Source organism: Hibiscus syriacus, unplaced genomic scaffold (assembly GCF_006381635.1).
Source record: "Hibiscus syriacus cultivar Baekdansim isolate YM2019G1 unplaced genomic scaffold, ASM638163v2 tig00004013_pilon, whole genome shotgun sequence".
NCBI lineage: Eukaryota > Viridiplantae > Streptophyta > Magnoliopsida > Malvales > Malvaceae > Hibiscus > Hibiscus syriacus.
Genome location: NW_024061992.1, coordinates 2,218,937 through 2,236,341, shown reverse-complemented (window position 1 = coordinate 2,236,341; position 17,405 = coordinate 2,218,937). Strand labels below are relative to the sequence as shown.

General features: G+C 36.5%; 1 pseudogene; it reads right to left on the bottom strand.

Annotated features, from left to right (window-relative positions):
* Positions 1–25: 25 nt before the first annotated feature.
* Positions 26–17,170, bottom strand: LOC120186720 (annotated as a pseudogene).
* Positions 17,171–17,405: the final 235 nt, after the last annotated feature.

The window sequence follows — 17,405 nt, the reverse complement described above, 5'->3', positions numbered from 1 at the left end:
CCCTACTATACAATCAATCAAAGCACTCTTTTTTTTTTTTTGGAGGAATGGAATCTAAACTGATAAGTCGGAGAAACAGGGGTTTTCCTTAAATAATTGAACATGGGAATATTACCTGCCTCAACCCACCACCAAGTCCAGCAGATCTACCTCCTGTCAAACGCATGGTGACGAGGGATGTAACAGCACCACCAATAAGGTCACCACCACTACCTACACTTCGAATCGCTTGGCGCATTGCAGTGAGAATGCTCCCATATGTAGCCCCATGCCCCCTCTCAATGGCTTGGATGAAACAAAATGTCATGGCAATATATTGTCTTTGAAATCTAAAGTGCCAACAGAATTGAAGTTTCAAGACATGCAATCAGTTTTCAAGAATCTTACAGATGTATCAGCAGAGGTTTGATCATCATCACAACCACTGAAGGAGATTACTTCTCCACCACTTGTTCCCTTCCATAAACCCGATGCAGGACGATGATCCTCCCATACATACTGTCCAACCCTGGACAAAAACAACGCATCAACTTCTGGTCTTCAAAGTTATAAAACAGCATAGTTAACCACAAACTAAACCTCCAAAGGGTATGAAAAGTTTATGGGTCAACCCTAGACCATAATTAGGTCCTTTAAAGAACCTTTTTCTCTTCATCTACCATGCATAACACGGAACACTTTTCTTCCCGATATGCAAACTAAATTTATCTCTTTAGAATGGAGATTCTGTTTCTAACAAAATTAGAAGGGAATCTCGATTAAAAGTTAGGGTACATATGTAGACACTTATTTTCATCCGATGTCTTTATTATACTGTATAGCATAGTATATATAAATATATAATATAATTTATGAAAACTTGTTTTAAAAAAAACGTTTAATATATAGTTTTTAAAATAATTTTAAAAGCGTATAATATAGAGTTTTTCAAAATAGTTTGGAAAGCGTATAATATATAGTTTTTAAAAATAGTTTTGAAAATGTATAATATATAATTTTTAAAATGGTTTTGAAAACATATGGTATATAGTTTTTAAAATAGTTTGGAAAATGTATAATATATAGTTTTTAAAAAGTTTTGAAAACGTATAATATAGTTTTTAAAAACAGTTTTGAAAACATATATAATATAGTTTTCGAAATGGTTTTAAAAACGTATAATATACATTTTTTAAAGGATTTTGAAAACGTATAATATATATTTTAAAAACTTTTTTGAAAACATATAATATAATACTATATAGTTGTTATTATTACATATTATTTTTTATTTATTATTATTTATTTATTTATTATTTTTATTTTTATTTCGGTCAAGGTCTAGGTCCAGCAATCCAAGGGCCTAGCAGACCGGGTAGGTAGGTCTGACCCAGCTAACCAACCCGATGAGCCCAACAGAGATAGGGTTTCATATTAATCAGGAGTGCTGCACGAGAGGAAACATCGCACGCGTGGAGGCTACGCGCCAGTAACCAGCGGGATTTTCGGCCCAACAACCAACGACGCCGAACGGACTGAACCATCTCGAAAAATCGACAACACCCCAATATCCCGAGATATTCGACCACAATGACCAGTTACGGGGCTATAAAGCCTCTGGTCATACAACGAGAAGAACACAGAGAAACCCAAGCCAAATACCACAAACACAACACATTGGAAAACCCAAAAAATACCAACAGCAATCGAACACCACAAAAAATACCAAGAAAAATCCTAACAACTAACCAAGCAAAATACAAGCAAAAAAACGTTCGAATCAACACAAAAATCAAAGCCTTCATCAAAGGCCGCTAGGCAAAGAGAAGCACGGTCGTGATGGAAACCAAAGTCGCCGGAGCACGTCGAAAAGGTAAACTCAGGACCTTTTGGCGTAGATCTACGCCATTCGGGGTTGTTTTAGGAGGTTTGGGGGCTAGATCCACCTCGAGGTAACGTGGGCTTTCAAAAGGTGTTAGTTTGGTTTTTCCGACCGTTGGGAAGCGATGCGGGGCTAAAGCGGTGGTCGGTCATTCGGCCAAGTGGGAGAGTTGAGCATTTAAGAAAAGGGAGGGGATGTTTTGGTGAAATGATATAGAATGAAATTATTAAGGATTTTTGGCTGTTTATAAGGAGGACTCAAGTGTAAATACATGATTCTTAAATTATTTTCACAGTCCCTGAAAGTTTGATGCGTAATTCATTTGGTCACCTATTGCAAATTTATCCTCTTATTTTGAATTATTTCAATTTAATCAGTGATTATATTTGATACATTTTGCAATTTAGTCCCCTAACCTTTTAATCTTTTTTTAGCTCATCTTTAGCATCAATTTGATCCATAAATTTCAATTTGTTTCATTTTAATCCTTAAATTTTATTTATTTATCTTTTTTATTGTTTATTTTTTTAATTTCTTCTAACTTTAACATGTTTTTCATTCTTTTTATTATTATTTTTAAACATTGTTTCATAATTTTTCTTTTTCTTTCAAAATTCTCTTATTTTATTACTTTTTTCTTCATTTTTTCTTTTTTAATTTAGTTTTTAAATATGATATTATATTATATTTTTCTCTTTTAATATTTTTTATTTCTTTTTTTGTGTTATTTTCTCAATTAACTTTTTTTTCTTTTTTTTTTCTCCCTCTTTGATTTATCTAATATTTGTTTTTCAATCTAACATTTTTTACTGTTAGGGGCAGTTTTAATTGGTCAAAGGTAAGTAATTCAGATCCAATCTTTAAATTTTAATTTAACTTTTAATTTTTTGCAATTAAGACAATCGACATATTAAATTGGTACCGAAAGGGTAGTACAAGGGTGCTAATCCTTCTTTGATTGTAATCGACTCCCGAATCCTATATATTTCCGGTAAAACGCAGATCAGGTAAGATGGTAAATTAAGGTGTCTGATCAACCTAAATTTTTCTAAAAATGAATGATCGGTGGCGGCTCTAACTTATTTTATTTAAGTCGAAGCCTGATTTCGGGCCCACCCAAATAACGGTTACGACAACTTGGCGACTATGTTGGGGAAAGGTAAGTGAGTCAGGCCAAAATTAATTTTTGGTTGTTTTTTAAAGCAAAATTATAAGTTTGAATTTTAATTGTCTATTCGATCCTTATTATTTATCTTTGATTATTTTTTTAAATAAATAATTGTACTGATTTTTTAATGATTTCAGCTTTTCAAAATTCTCTCAGGCTCTATACCTGAGCGCTAAACCTTTTCGTAAGTGGATGTGAAGCGCCACCTTCGTGACAATTTATTCTCTGTACATGCCTAGCAAGTAACCTTCGGGATTCATATACCTTATGTTTCGTGTGAATTTATTCTACGTACAAACATAAGGAATGTGTCATCTCTCGAGTTTAACGTGGTCCAAACAAACTTGTAATGGGCTTTGGACTGAGGGTCTGGCAAGCCCAAGGGCACCAAGAATGAGAACTCGGGTACCTTTTTTAGAACCTAAACCGGGAGACTACAAGGAATTAGAGCCTACCCCGACACTCAATTTCAAAACCTAAGATGCTTGAGTTATTTCCTGTTTTATTTTTTGTTCAAAGTATGCGAACTAGAAATATATGCGGTTAGAACTTGCTCAAAATTAACATGCGTGATAGAGAAACATATGGGGTAGATATCGTGTGGGCTAGGAATCTTTATTTTAATTATTATTATTTTATCTTACTAACTTGTTTCCATGTTGTTTTCTTTTACTTTTTCCATTTGCATCATTTAAAGAAGTGTTGATCCACAAAAAGTGTTCGTTAAACATAAATAATTTGCATTAATGGATAAAGGGGTTGTAGTGCAAGAGGTGAAATACAGAGGTTCGTCTATGGTCAGAGAAAACCCAGAAGAAAAAGGGAGATAGACTGTAAGGTAACTACGTGTCAGAAATGTTGGTTATGCTTCTATCATCCTTAAACAAAACGGTGTTCAAGAGTTGCAGAGCATTTGGGACAGTTGGAAAAATGAAAAGAAACATAGATTCTGCCAGCGGTATAGTGATATCAGGCTTCTACTCTATGTCAAGATAGATGAGCCCCTAATTCGAGCTTTAGTGTAATTTTGGAATCTAGGGTACAACTGTTTTACATTCAATCAAGAAGACATGGTGCCCAAAATTGAAGAGTAGACTCCTTCACTACATTGTGAAGGACTCAGAATGGACCGGGTCTACACCAAGTACATCAAAAGTCATCCTTTCAAGAATGTGTAGGCAAAGGTTGCAGGGGTAGATGAAAAGTGGGTAACTGAACGGATTAATGCAAAGGTAAAGGAGAAGGAATTGCTTGGACCTATATCAAATAATTATTGAACAATCATCCATATGAATAGAAGGTGATTGACCTTTTCGCACTAAGTATCTACGGCTTGTTATCTTCCTAAAACTTTGGGATACATCGAGGTGGCTTTGGTGGAACTGTTTGAACAACTAGCTAAGCGAGTGAACCAACAATATTAGCTTAAACTTTTCATTCACTAAACTATTGCAGAAATACTAGGGGATGAAGATTTATCCCACAAACTTCTTTATGTTTGGATTCATACTTACTTCTGGAAGACTGATAGGATTTCTTACCGCCAATTCAACACCACTTACTCTTCTTTGGAGGAATTCCTTACACTAAAGTGGCAAGAAGGCATCCCGAAAGAAAAATGGGTAATGGTATTCACACACTTTCAAAATAAGGACATTGTTTGGAGAGCCCCCTAGTTGACCCATATGACATCATTTATCGATGTGGACTCAGGAATCATAATGTTATTTGGATTATGGGGATGAGTCAGCTATTCTCCGTTTTGGCACTTCGGCAGTATGGGGCACATCAGTTTATCCCAACTACACATGGAATATTTGGATCATATTCGCATACCATGAGGACAACTACAAAAAAAGGTCAAAGATTTAACTGAGTCATGGAAAAAGATATTCCATATGGATTTGTGGCTGCTAAAGACATGCTTACTCTAGATTATTTGGAATGGAGAGCTAAGAAGAATGACACCATTCCTGTACTAGATCATAAAGATACTCGGACCATGGAAGAGCATCTTAAACCAGTTCCCTTAGAGATAGCAAATAAAGACTTCAAATCTAAAAAAGATGAGCTTGAAACAAAGACTAAGGGATCTAGAGGCCAAAAGATTCCAATTGAAGTTAGATGATGATACTCAAAATGATCGAGTAGACAGGCTAGAAAAGGAATAAAAGAAATATGCTTTAAGTTGGAAGACTGAGAAAGGGGTATTAAGAGCAAGTTCAGAACAACTCTAGTCTGAAAAGATCTTCCGAATATAAAAAAGTGAAACCACCAGTCTGAAAATGAAGTTTGAAGGATAAGATGAAAAAGAGACACTAAAAAGAACAGATAAAGACTTCCTATAGACGTTGTTAGAAAGCTAACAACCAGAACAAACGATTGAGGACCAAGGTTATTAATCTGGAAAGGTCCCTCAAAGACAAAAAAAAACATGATGGCAAAAAGATAACTGAATTGGAGGCCATTGTTGACAAGTTCAAGAAGCATGCAAGTGAGCTTCACGTAGTTCCCTTTGATGGAGGACTTCAATGGTGTTTCGTTGGAGCAAGATCAGCAAAGGGTGAAATCCAGAGATATGTTATTCGAGACTTCTTAGAGAAAGTACAGAAAGGGAACATCACTTGCACAGTTTGGCGAGAGAAGCTGAAGTGGTCCAACAAGGTATTCAGCCGGTGACAGACGAAGGAAGAAGACTTGTCAACCTATTAGAAGCCGTTCGGGTCTAGACGATTTAATCATGATGTACATTTGAGTTGTTTTTATCTCTTAGAAATATCACTTTTGTCCCAATAAAGATTATTTATAATAACAAACACGTTTTTTGGATCAGTGCCTCAAAAATTTCATGCATAATGTATTTTTACATACTTTAATACTCGTTCAAAGAAGAGGAAAATGGAAGCTAAGATTGCTCAACTCGAAGAGAACATGTGAGGTTACAAAGGGAGCTTGAAGAAAAAATAAGTCAGAATAATCAAAGTACTCTGGAATCAATCACTAAAAGCCAGAGTCTTTGGTTGATAAAATCTTGCAAAGTTATCTGGCTTGAATCAGGCAAGTACTCATGGGGTAGGGACATCTGAAGGAGTAACTGTGCCACCTAACCCACAGATGGTTATCTCGCCAAGAATCTTACCAGGACTTCAAGGGGATCATCTACTGCAAAAGCACAAGCATCATCTGCTGTAAAGTACAGGCTTCTATATCCATCCTGAGAATAATCTAGACGACTACCATATAACGAATCTTGATGAAGAGGACAAGGCAAGAAAATGGAGGAAAAGATCAAGCAGTTAGAAGATCAGATGAAGACGGTTAAAGGGGATATCGACTATTATGGAGTTGATGCTTTGAAATTAAGCCTAGTCCTAGATTTGATTATTCATTAAAATTTAAAGTCTTAGACTTCGAAAAGTTTGATGGGAACAGTTTCCCTTCAGCTCACATTACCATGTTCTGTCGAAAGATGAGGATACGTAGGAATGACCAACTCCTAATTCACTACTTCAGAAGTGTTTCGCAGGTTCAGCTATCAGGTGGTACAATCAGCTGAACCACTACACATTCAAACATGGAAAGATCTCGCCAAGTCATTCTTGGAACAGACAAGCACGTAAACGACATTAGCAGATCGTGTTATGCTACAGGGCATGGAAAAGAAGCATAACGAAAGTTTCTGACAGTATGCACAGCGATGAAGGGATTTAACTGTGCAAGTTCATCTGCCCTTGGATGAAAAGAGACAAGGAAGCTCTTCGTACATACCTTGAAGGCCCCTTACATTGGGCATTTGGTTTCCATTATGTCCAGAAACTTCTCTAATTTGGTTATAGCCGGGGAGATGGTGGAAACAACCATTAAGCAAGGAAAAAATTGAATGAGGTGAGTCTAGCAGAAGTCCTCCTATAAAGAAAAGATAATGAGAGATCAATAACATCAATTCTTTTAACACTAGCAAAGGTGTTATGGTCTCTAACTCAAAGCCAGCCATAGTTATACCATCAGATACTTCTAAATAAGACTAAAGGGAACCAAGAAAAGAAAGAGAGAGAACATTTCGATCCTATATGCATGACTTATAAGAAACTCTATCAGTAGTTCTTTGACACACACACGTGGTGTCACCTTAACTAATGGAACCTTTAAAGCCCCTATACCCAGTGGTATAATGGAAATGCACATTGTGAATATCATGGTGGATTTCCAGGGCATTGCCATCGAGAATCGCCTCATTTCAAAAGAATCGTGCAACAGATGCGCAACAGGAACTAGATTCATTTCAATAATCCAGACTCCCCAAACGTTGAACATAACCCTCTGCCTAACCACCAAGAAAATGGAGTTAATACAATCGTCAAGGAGAGAATCAAGAGGGTCAAACAAAGTGTTTCTAAAATAAATCTCCTCTAACCTGGGTATGGAGGCATATGGTAAAAGCAGGATTTCTTGCACCACATTCTGACACACCAGATGTGAAGATGGTAACAATTGTTATTACCACAATGAAGAAGGACATGATGTGCAAGATTGTTCAGAATTTAAAACTTTAATCCAGATCATGATGGATAAGAAGGAGCTAGAATTCTATGAGGAAGTCAAGGACACTCCAGAAGCTGATATTTGTGGCTGCAGATTCATCTGAAAGTGTATATGGCACGGGCCATACCTGGTAATCACCCTTAAAGTAACGGTAACAATAAAGCACCAGCAAAGGTGGTGATAGTGGCACCAAGACCTTTGCCTTACAAGGATAACAAACAAGTAAATTAGAAGTATGAATGTCAAGTAAGTACTTTGAAGGAAGATGTCAACAAAATGGGGCATACTATTGGGAAATACTACTCCTAAAAGCCTAACATACCCAGAGACCACTTGAACCATTCATAGGGGACGTGCTAGCAGTAAATGATCAAATAATGGAAGAAGAGGTTGTAGAGTTCCTAAAATTTCTAAAACACAGGAGTACATCATGAAACAATTACATAAAATGCCAACACGTATTCAATGTTGGCACTGCTGCTAGGTTCGGAGGCACATAGAGAGGCACTGAAAGTCTTAAATCAGACACTTGTGTCGAAAGACATACCAGTCAACAAGATGGATTGACTAGTTAACAACATCCAAGTTGATAATCTCATCTCATTTTCTGATGATGAGATTTCGTCCAGAGGAAGAAGTCAAGTTAAAGCATTAAACATCACCACTCATTGCAAGGGACATGCCTTGCCAAGTGTGTAATTGACAATGGATTCCCTTAATGTGATGCCTTTGGTTACTCTGAAAAGGCTACCAATGGATACTTCCCACGTGAGAACATGCCAGAGTATGGTTCGAGCATTCTATGGGACAAAGAGAAGTGCTCGACAAAATTGAGGCACCATTGACCATAGGACCTACCACTTATAAGATAGGTTTTGAGAGTTCTTTACAAGGAATAGTCAGACCATGTTCCTATTGTCAAGCTAGATCAATTCGGGCTCGGATTTTAGCCGAGTCATCAATAGAATAAAAAAGATTCAAAAATGCCAAGAAAGAAGAAGGGCAAGATTGACTGGAGAAGAAATTAAAGGGAAGTTGATGTATTTTCCCCTCTTAATAGTACATTCAGGTTTGGTGGTTATTCTTTTGAGGAAGAATCAATGAATGACCTTACCTAATATAAAGAAGTTCTGAAAGACTTGAGCATGACATTGAAGATAGTGATAGGATTGGGATCCGTCCACTACCGTAGGGATTTGTGCTTAACAACTGGATTGCTGAAGAACTACATGTGGTTTTCAAATCTTTCAGAGTAATACTCAGACTTTCCTATTTGCCTATACCTGGGGCAATAGGTGATATTTTGTAAGGTTAATAAATTGTTTTATTCATTTCAATAAAAGATGCAATTTCTTTTCTGACAAAAATTTATTCCTTCTCATTTACATTCTTTCATATTTAACTTTTCTTCCATGTGAGATACTTTTCTCTCGCATATACACATTTTTCTTCTCATTTCCCTTTCAGGGCCTCAGATAATGATTCGGACAATGATGATTCTGACCCGAAGATGGATTTTGAGTAGCTCAGTTGCTTGAGGAAATGATGAATGTAACAATAAAGAAGCAACTTACTTTTGATTATTAAGAATGGTGAAAAGAGAAGACAAACAAATTGCCACATGAAGAGAAAATCGAGGTTTTGAATTTGGCACAAGAGGAAAAGAATGAAGTTAAAATTTTCATGACACTTAATCGGAAGGGCAAAGCTTGATAGACTTAATTCAAGAGTACAAATGTGTCGTATGGTCGTATCAAGACATGTCTGGGCTAGACACATATGGTAGTCCACAAACTTCCCATCAAGCCAGAATCAAACCGTACAACAAACTAAGGTGATGAAACCTAAAAGCTTCTTAAAATAAAAAGAAGTCAAGAAACAATTTGATGCTGGCTTTTGTCAAGTGGCCAAGTATTTGGAATGGATAGCTAACATAGTGCAGTGCCAAGTAAGGATGAAAAAGTGCGCATGTGTGTCGACTACCGAGACCTCAATAAGGAGTCCTAAAATAACTTCCCCTTGCCGCATATAGATACTCTGGTGTAATATGGTGGGAAAATGCTTTCTTCTCATTCATGGACGGATTCTCAGGATACAACAAGATTAAAATGCATCCAAATAACATGGAGAAAACCACGTCGTCACAAGTGGGGAACATTTTGTTACAAGGTAATGCCTTTCGGATTAAAGAATGTTGGGGCAATATACCAAAGAGCTATGGTGACCTTATTCATGACAGATATATAAGGAGATTGAAGTTTATGTCAATGACATAATTTCAAGGCACAAACTAAAGATGAACTGTCGAGAATCTGAGAAAACTCTTCCAAAGATTGAGAAAGTTCTAGTTGAGACTTAATCCAACAAGTGTACCTTTGGGGTAACATCTGGAAAGTATTAGGATTTGTTAGCAAGAAAGGTATTGAGGTTGATCCAGACAAAGTCAAGGCCATTCAGAACTTACCTTCCCCACGAACATAGAAAGAAGTTAGAGGTTTTTAGGTAACTAAACTACATCGCTCGCTCGATTCTTATCTTAGTTGACGGAAAATTATGATCTAATTTTTCATCTTCTCCGAAAGAACAATTATGGAGCATGGAATGAGGACTTCCAGACTAATTCGAGAAAATAAAAGAGTATTGTCTCACACTCATGTCTTAATGTCTCCCATCACGGGTAAACCTTATTTTATTTATCCATCTTTGAGAATTTGATCGTATGTGGCATGGGCCAACATGATGAGTCTGGAAGAAAAGAACGAGCTATTTACTACCTAATCAAGAAGTTCACCGATTGCGAGTCTAGATACCCACATATTGAAAAAGTTTGTTGTGCTTTTGTCTGGGCTACACGAAGACTCAGACATACATGTTGTACCACACCACTTCGTGATTTCTAAGTTAGATCCGCGGAATACATGATGTGGGTGTATGCTCTCTCTGGAAGGTTAGCCGATGGCAGAAGCTATTATCAGAATTTGACATTGAATACGTTGGCCAAAAGGTTATAAATGGAAATGCCATAGTGGACTTCTTGGCAAGCAAAACTTCTGAAAATTACGAGCCCCTGGACTTTGATTTGCAAAATGAAGAAACAAATACTTCCACATGTGATTCCTGTAAAATGCATTTGTATAGTGCATCAAATGCATTGGACACGACATTGGGCCTATTTTGGTTTCACCCAAAGGAAATCATTACCGTTCACTAGCAGATTGAACTTTGATTGCACTAACAACAAGGCAGAGTATGAAGCTTATGATTTAGGGATTCAAGCTGCTATTAGACAGAATATAAAGACTTTTCGGTACACGGAGATTCTGCCTAGTAATCTATCAACTCTAAGGAGAGTAAGAGATAAAAGATGCTAAACTGATGGAATACAAAAACTCATATTGGATCTACTCTAAAAGTTTGACGAAGTCACTTTCCACTAGTGCTAGAGAAGAAAACCAAATGGGTTGATGTCTTAGCTGCCTTGGCAGCAACATTCAAAGCTGGCGGGGATCGGATATGATGCCAATTGACATGCAGTCATATGAGTACCGGCTCATTGTTACCAAATCGAAGAGATAAAAGACACCAAACTTGGTACCATGACATTCTACAATACATTAAGAATCAAAGCTATCCAGAAGAAGCCACCGAAATTGACAAAAAAACAATCAAAAGGATTGCGGCTGATATGTTCTTAACAGAGAAGTCTTATACAAAAGCCATGATCAAGTCTTGTTAAGATGTGTAGAGGCAGAAGAAGTAAAGATATTGGAGGAAATACATGACAGAGTTTATAGAACTCATGCAAACAGACATGATGGCCAGACAAGTTATGAGATGCATATACTTTTGGTCTACATTGGAGAGTGACTAAACAACTATGCTAGAAGATTATAAGTGCTAAATATATGGGGATAAATAAATGTTCTGCCTCGCCCTCTTCATGTGATGACGACACCATGGGCCCTTTTCTATATAGGGATGGATGTAATTGGACAAATCCATCCAAAGCTTTAAACGATCATCGGTTCATTCATGGCAATTGACTATTTTACCCAAATGGGTGGAGGTGCATCATACGCTAGTGTCGCTTAGTCTACTATTTAAAAGTTCTTGAAAAAGGAGATCATATGTTGGTATAGTTTACCAGAAAGAATTATTACCGATAATGAAACAAACTTGAACAACAAGATGATTGAGATGCTTGTGAACAATTAACATAAAGCATCACAACTCCACTGCTTATCGACCAAAGATGAATGGAGCCGTAGAAGTTGCAAATAAATATCGAGAAATAGTGGAGAAAGCGACTGAGACATACAAGGATTGACATGAGAAATTACCTTTTGCCTTGTTTGCTTACTGAACTTTGGTACGAACTTTGACTCAGGCAACCCTATTTTCATTAGCATATGGAATAGAGGCGGTATTGCCCATTGAAGTGGAGATGATGTAGAATGGGTGCAAACTCTATATGATCAATTGAACCTAATAGAAGAGAAGAGGTTGAAAGCCGTTAACCATGGTCAACTCTACCAAAAACGAATGATCCAAGCACACAACAAGAAGGTGCGCCCAAGAGTATTACATGAAGGAGATCTTGTATTGAAAAAGATCTGGCCAATCTAAAAGAACTTCAGAGAAAAGTGGATGCCAAATTGGGAAAGGCCTTATGTTGTGAAAAAAGCCTTCTCCGGAGGAGCACTGATCTTGATTGAAATAGACGGGTTGGAACTACCTAATCCTGTAAACTTTGACGCAGTCAAGAAATATTTCGCTTAAGGTGAAAACTCGGAAGGGCACCCTAAGTTGAAGTTCTTAAAAAAAATTTAGAGTGAAAACCCGAAAGGGTTCTCTAAATTAAAAAAATAAACAAAGAACAAAATAAGGTGGGTTCAATATGAAAACCCGCAAAGGGCGTCTTGAAAGCAATGGAGGATCCAAGTTGAAAACCCGAAAGGTAAGCTTGGGTAACGATGCATGATTCACGCTGGAAAGGTCCCAGATAGAGGAAATAAAATATTGCGGCATCCAAGTCTACAGGAAATTTAGTAATTTGGAAGGAACTATGCGCTTTCCAAACATTGTCACATTTTCGAAGTCCCTTTGACAAAAGCTGCACTCAAAAGTCATTTAACGGTGCACCAGTTCAGAAGCGTCTGCATTATCGAGATCTAGGACATTTACTTGTACTCCTGTATATCTTGACTCTTTATAATGTTTGCCATGTATTCTTTTTCATCATGAAAAATAATATGGTCGTATCTCGAAATGAAAATTAATTTTTTAAGCATCTTCCATTGAGTTAAATAATATATTCACATTTGGAAAAGATCATTGCATATTATTGCGCAAAGATTTCCTGAAAATCCAGATGTTCAGAAGCTAATAAAGGTCTTGCACCATACTCGAAAGAATGACTTGAATACTAGTTCATTGAGAAATAAAAAGGCATTATTAAATCAATACTAGAAGTAAAGCTTATTTTAGCAAGTTCCAATAGTGTATATCAGACCAAAGCCCGTGAAGAGTCCAAAATCAAGGATCAGAAATTCAAGATTGGCAAAAATCAAGAGTCATCCAGAATGACAACAAGAGATTGAGATTCTCTCTAAACCCTAAAATAAATATATATGCATATGCATTTTAAGTATACATAAGAACATTGCATTCATAGCATCGCATATATGCATAATTTTGCAGATTTTGTCAGGTCAATTTAACTTCAAGACGAAGAATATTGAACAAAGAAAACTCAAAACAATACAGTCTCAAAGTTGGATTTCAACTTCACACGAAGGACATCCGACTTAGAAAACATACTCAATTGGGACTCAACTAACCGACAGGGGAGTCACTCACGATTTCAACTTCGCGACGAAGAATATCATGCCCAATAGATCAACTTAACTTCACAATGAAGGAGTTATCTACAACAAAAAGAAAATATCTCTCAACGAAGGTCATCTAGTCAAATTCCAACTTCACAACGAAGGGTATTGGGCTTGAAGAGAACGACGACGACTTTCATTCTACTCCAAACATTGAGCTAGATTTCAACTTTGGAGCGAATGATATCATGCTCAACCGACTCAACTTCAGGACGATGGGGTCAACCATGATTTCAACTTCATGACAAAGGTATCGTGTTCAAAGACATTCAAGATCAACTCAACTTTACGACGAATGAGTCACCCGTAATATAACTCCACAACAGGAAGTCATCTTGTATTTTTAAGTCGAATTTCAACTCCGCGAAGGAGAATATTCGATAAAAGAGCGAACTGCATCATTGAGTCGGATTTCAAATTCAGAGATAGACAACAAGCTTGCTTGCAAGTCCCGAACGAAAATTTGTGTCCTTTTATCTTTGCCCAATTTCTTGTTTCACGATAAATGGGCAAAGAGGGGCAGTTGTTAGACACTTATTTCCGTCCGGGGTCTTTATTATTTGTATGCATAGTATATAAATATAAAATATAGTTTTTGAAAACTTGTATTTTTTGCAAAAACACGTATAATATATAGTTTTTAAAATAGTTTTAGAAACGTATAATATAGTTTTTAAAACGATTTTGAAAACATATAGTATATAGTTTTTCAAAATAGTTGGAAAATGTAATATATAGTTTTTAAAAATAGTTTTTGAAAACGTATAATATATAGTTTTTAAAACGGTTCGAAAACATATAGTATATAGTTTTTTAAATAGTTTGGAAAACGTATATATATAGGTTTTAAAATAGTTTTGAAAACATATAATATATAGTTTTTTAAAACGGTTTTGAAAACATATAATATAGTTTTCAAAACGGTTTTGAAAATGTATAATATGTTTTTAAATGATTTTGAAAACGTATAATATATATTTAAAAAATTTTTCGAAAACATATAATAATCTATATAGTTGTTATTATTACATTTTATTATTTTATTTTATTTATTATTTATTTCATTATTTATTTATTTTTTTTTTATTTTGGAACAGGTCCAGTATTCCAATGGGCCTAGAACCGGAAGCAGGCCTGACCCAATCCGACCGGTGAGCCCAACAGAGCTTGGTTTCATGTTAATCAGGGCGTCGCACGAGGAAGCAAGGAGCGCACGTAGAGGCCACGCGCCAGTAACCAGCGGGATTTCTGGCCGAACAATCCAGGATTGCCTCATCCCGAGTTTTATGGCCGCACCAACAACGAACGACGCCGAACGTGACTGAACCATCCCAGAAAAATCAGCATCACCCCAATATCCCGAGATATTTGGGACCACAATGGTCGGTTACGGCTATAAAAGCCTCCAGTCATACAACGAGAAGAACACAGAGAAACCCGAGCCAAATACCACAAACCAACACACACCAGAAACCCAAAATACCACAGCAACCGACACCACGAAAAATACCAAGAAAAATCCTAACAGCAAACCAAGCAAAATAACAAGCAAAACAAATGTTTGAAACAAAAAAAATCAAAGCCTTCATCAAAGGCCACTAGGTGAAGGGAAGCACGATCGAGGGGGAAACCAAAAGTCGCCGGAGCACGTCGAAAAAGGTAAAACCTGGGACCTTTTGTCGTAGATCTACACCATTCGGGGATGTTTTAGGAGGTTTGGGGGCTAGATCCGACCTCGGGGTAACGTGGGCTTTTGAAAGGTAACGTTTGGTTTTTCTCGGCGGCTGGGCGACAATGCGGGGCTAAAGCGTGGCCCCATTCAGTCGAGCGGAGAGAGTTGAGAGCATTTGAGAAGAGGGACGGGGATGTTTTGGTGAAATAAGATAGAATGAAATTTTAAGGATTTTTGGGCTATTTGGGACCCGAGTGTAAATACAAGATTCTTAAATTATTTTCGTTGTCCCTAAAAGTTGATGTGTAATTTTTGGTCACCTATTGCAATTACCCTCTTATTTTGAATTATTTCAATTTAATCCATGGTTATATTTACTACATTTTGCAATTCAGTCCCCTAACCTTTTAATTTTTTTTCTTGCAGCTCATCTTTATCATCAATAGATTCATAAATTTCAATTTATTTCATTTTGATCCTTAAATTTTTATTTTTATTTATTTATTATTTTCATTCTCTTCTAAATTTAACACATTTTTTTATTATTTGTTTATTTCATCATTTTTTATTTCTCTTTCAATATTCTCTTATTTTACTATTTTTTTACTTTCTTCTTTATTTTTTATTTTTTAATTTAGTTTTTTCATTATATTATATTTTATTTTATTTCATTATATATATATTTTTCTCTTTTAACAGTTTTTATTTCTTTTTGTGTTCTTTTCTCAATTTACTTTTATTCTTTTTTTTCCTTCCTCTTTGATTTATTTAATGTGTTTTTCAATCTAACATTTTGATCCTTTATTTTTTCGCAATTAAGACAACCGAGAAATTAAATTGGTACCGAAATGACAGTATAAGGGTGTTAATCCTTCATTGACTGTAATCGACTCCCGAACTTGACATATTTTTAGTAAAACACAGATAATGTAAGATGATAAATTAAAGTGTACAGTCAACCTAAATTTTTCTAAAAATGAATGATCGGTGGCGACTCTAATATGTTTTATTTAAGAAGCCCGATTCTTAACCCACTCGAAGACGGTTACAACACTTAAGCATGTTAAGCTGCAGCAAACCTGTTCATTATACAAAGGAAATCCAATACTGTTCCACTATGGCAAGCATCAATGATTGCGTGAAGCTTTACCCATGAGATAGTGGCCGAACAATAGTTGCATTTATCTCATCATCAACAGTCATCCCTTGAGTTTCGAAATCCAAAGGACAAAGGGTCTCATCATAGCCGTCGACTTCATCACCATTGTAATTCCGTTGCCGCGAACCGTGACCGGAATAGTGAAACAACAGAGAATCACCAGTTGGCAACCTTGAACTAGCCAATACAATGCCACCCTCAAATTATGCTTCGTTGGAAGCCTGTAGGGATCAGTTTCTTCTTCTGCATTAGGAAAGAAAGTTAAATTCTTTTAGTTATTTAATTCAAATTTAAAACCATAAAATAAATGCATCATACATAAAGGAAAGATTCCCTGAGGCAGCTATCAACTTTTATGGTCAAAATTCGATCTTTAAACCCTAGAATTTACAGCCCGTTCAAATATTGCTCAATAGAATTGATTCCAATTCGGAAAAAAAAAACAATACCAAATTTAATGATGAAAAGTAAAAGGAAAACAAAGAAGAAAGATTACCGGTGAGCATGAGAATGGAATCTTCGGGAAACTTAAACCTGTTGACGAGGGTAACGCATGCACTTGGCGTCGTTAAGGCAACCCTTGAGTTTCGTGCCTCGAGTATCTATACGATATCCCACAGATCACCGCCCTTTTCCGACCATGCGCATGGGGAGGGTCACCGGGAGGCGCGTGGTTGAAGGGGGAAGGCGGAGGAGGCGCGTGGGAGGAAGGAGCAGGCAGCTGGGAGGGAGAAGGGGCGGATCGAGGATCGGCGATGTTGGTAACGGCCTTGCAGATGGTGCAATGAATGGGTAATTGTAGTACATGCATGGCCCTGGCGGCGGATACAGTCCTAAAAAACTCAAGGTAAATTCTAAAAAAAAAAGATTCTTGCAAATTTGGGAGGAAGAAGAGGAGGAGAAGAAAAATAAGGAGCGTTGATTGGTTGGCAATTGGAAGGAAAATGATTAAAAAACTGCCGATATATATTTTTTCGAAAAAGCAGATTATTCCTATCGACTTTCTTCGCATCGTCTGCCATGCATGCATCCAATATTTCTTGTCATCCTTCCCATTACAAATATGGATGTGAGGGCAAAATCTATTATAAGATGTATTTGGATATGAACTATTC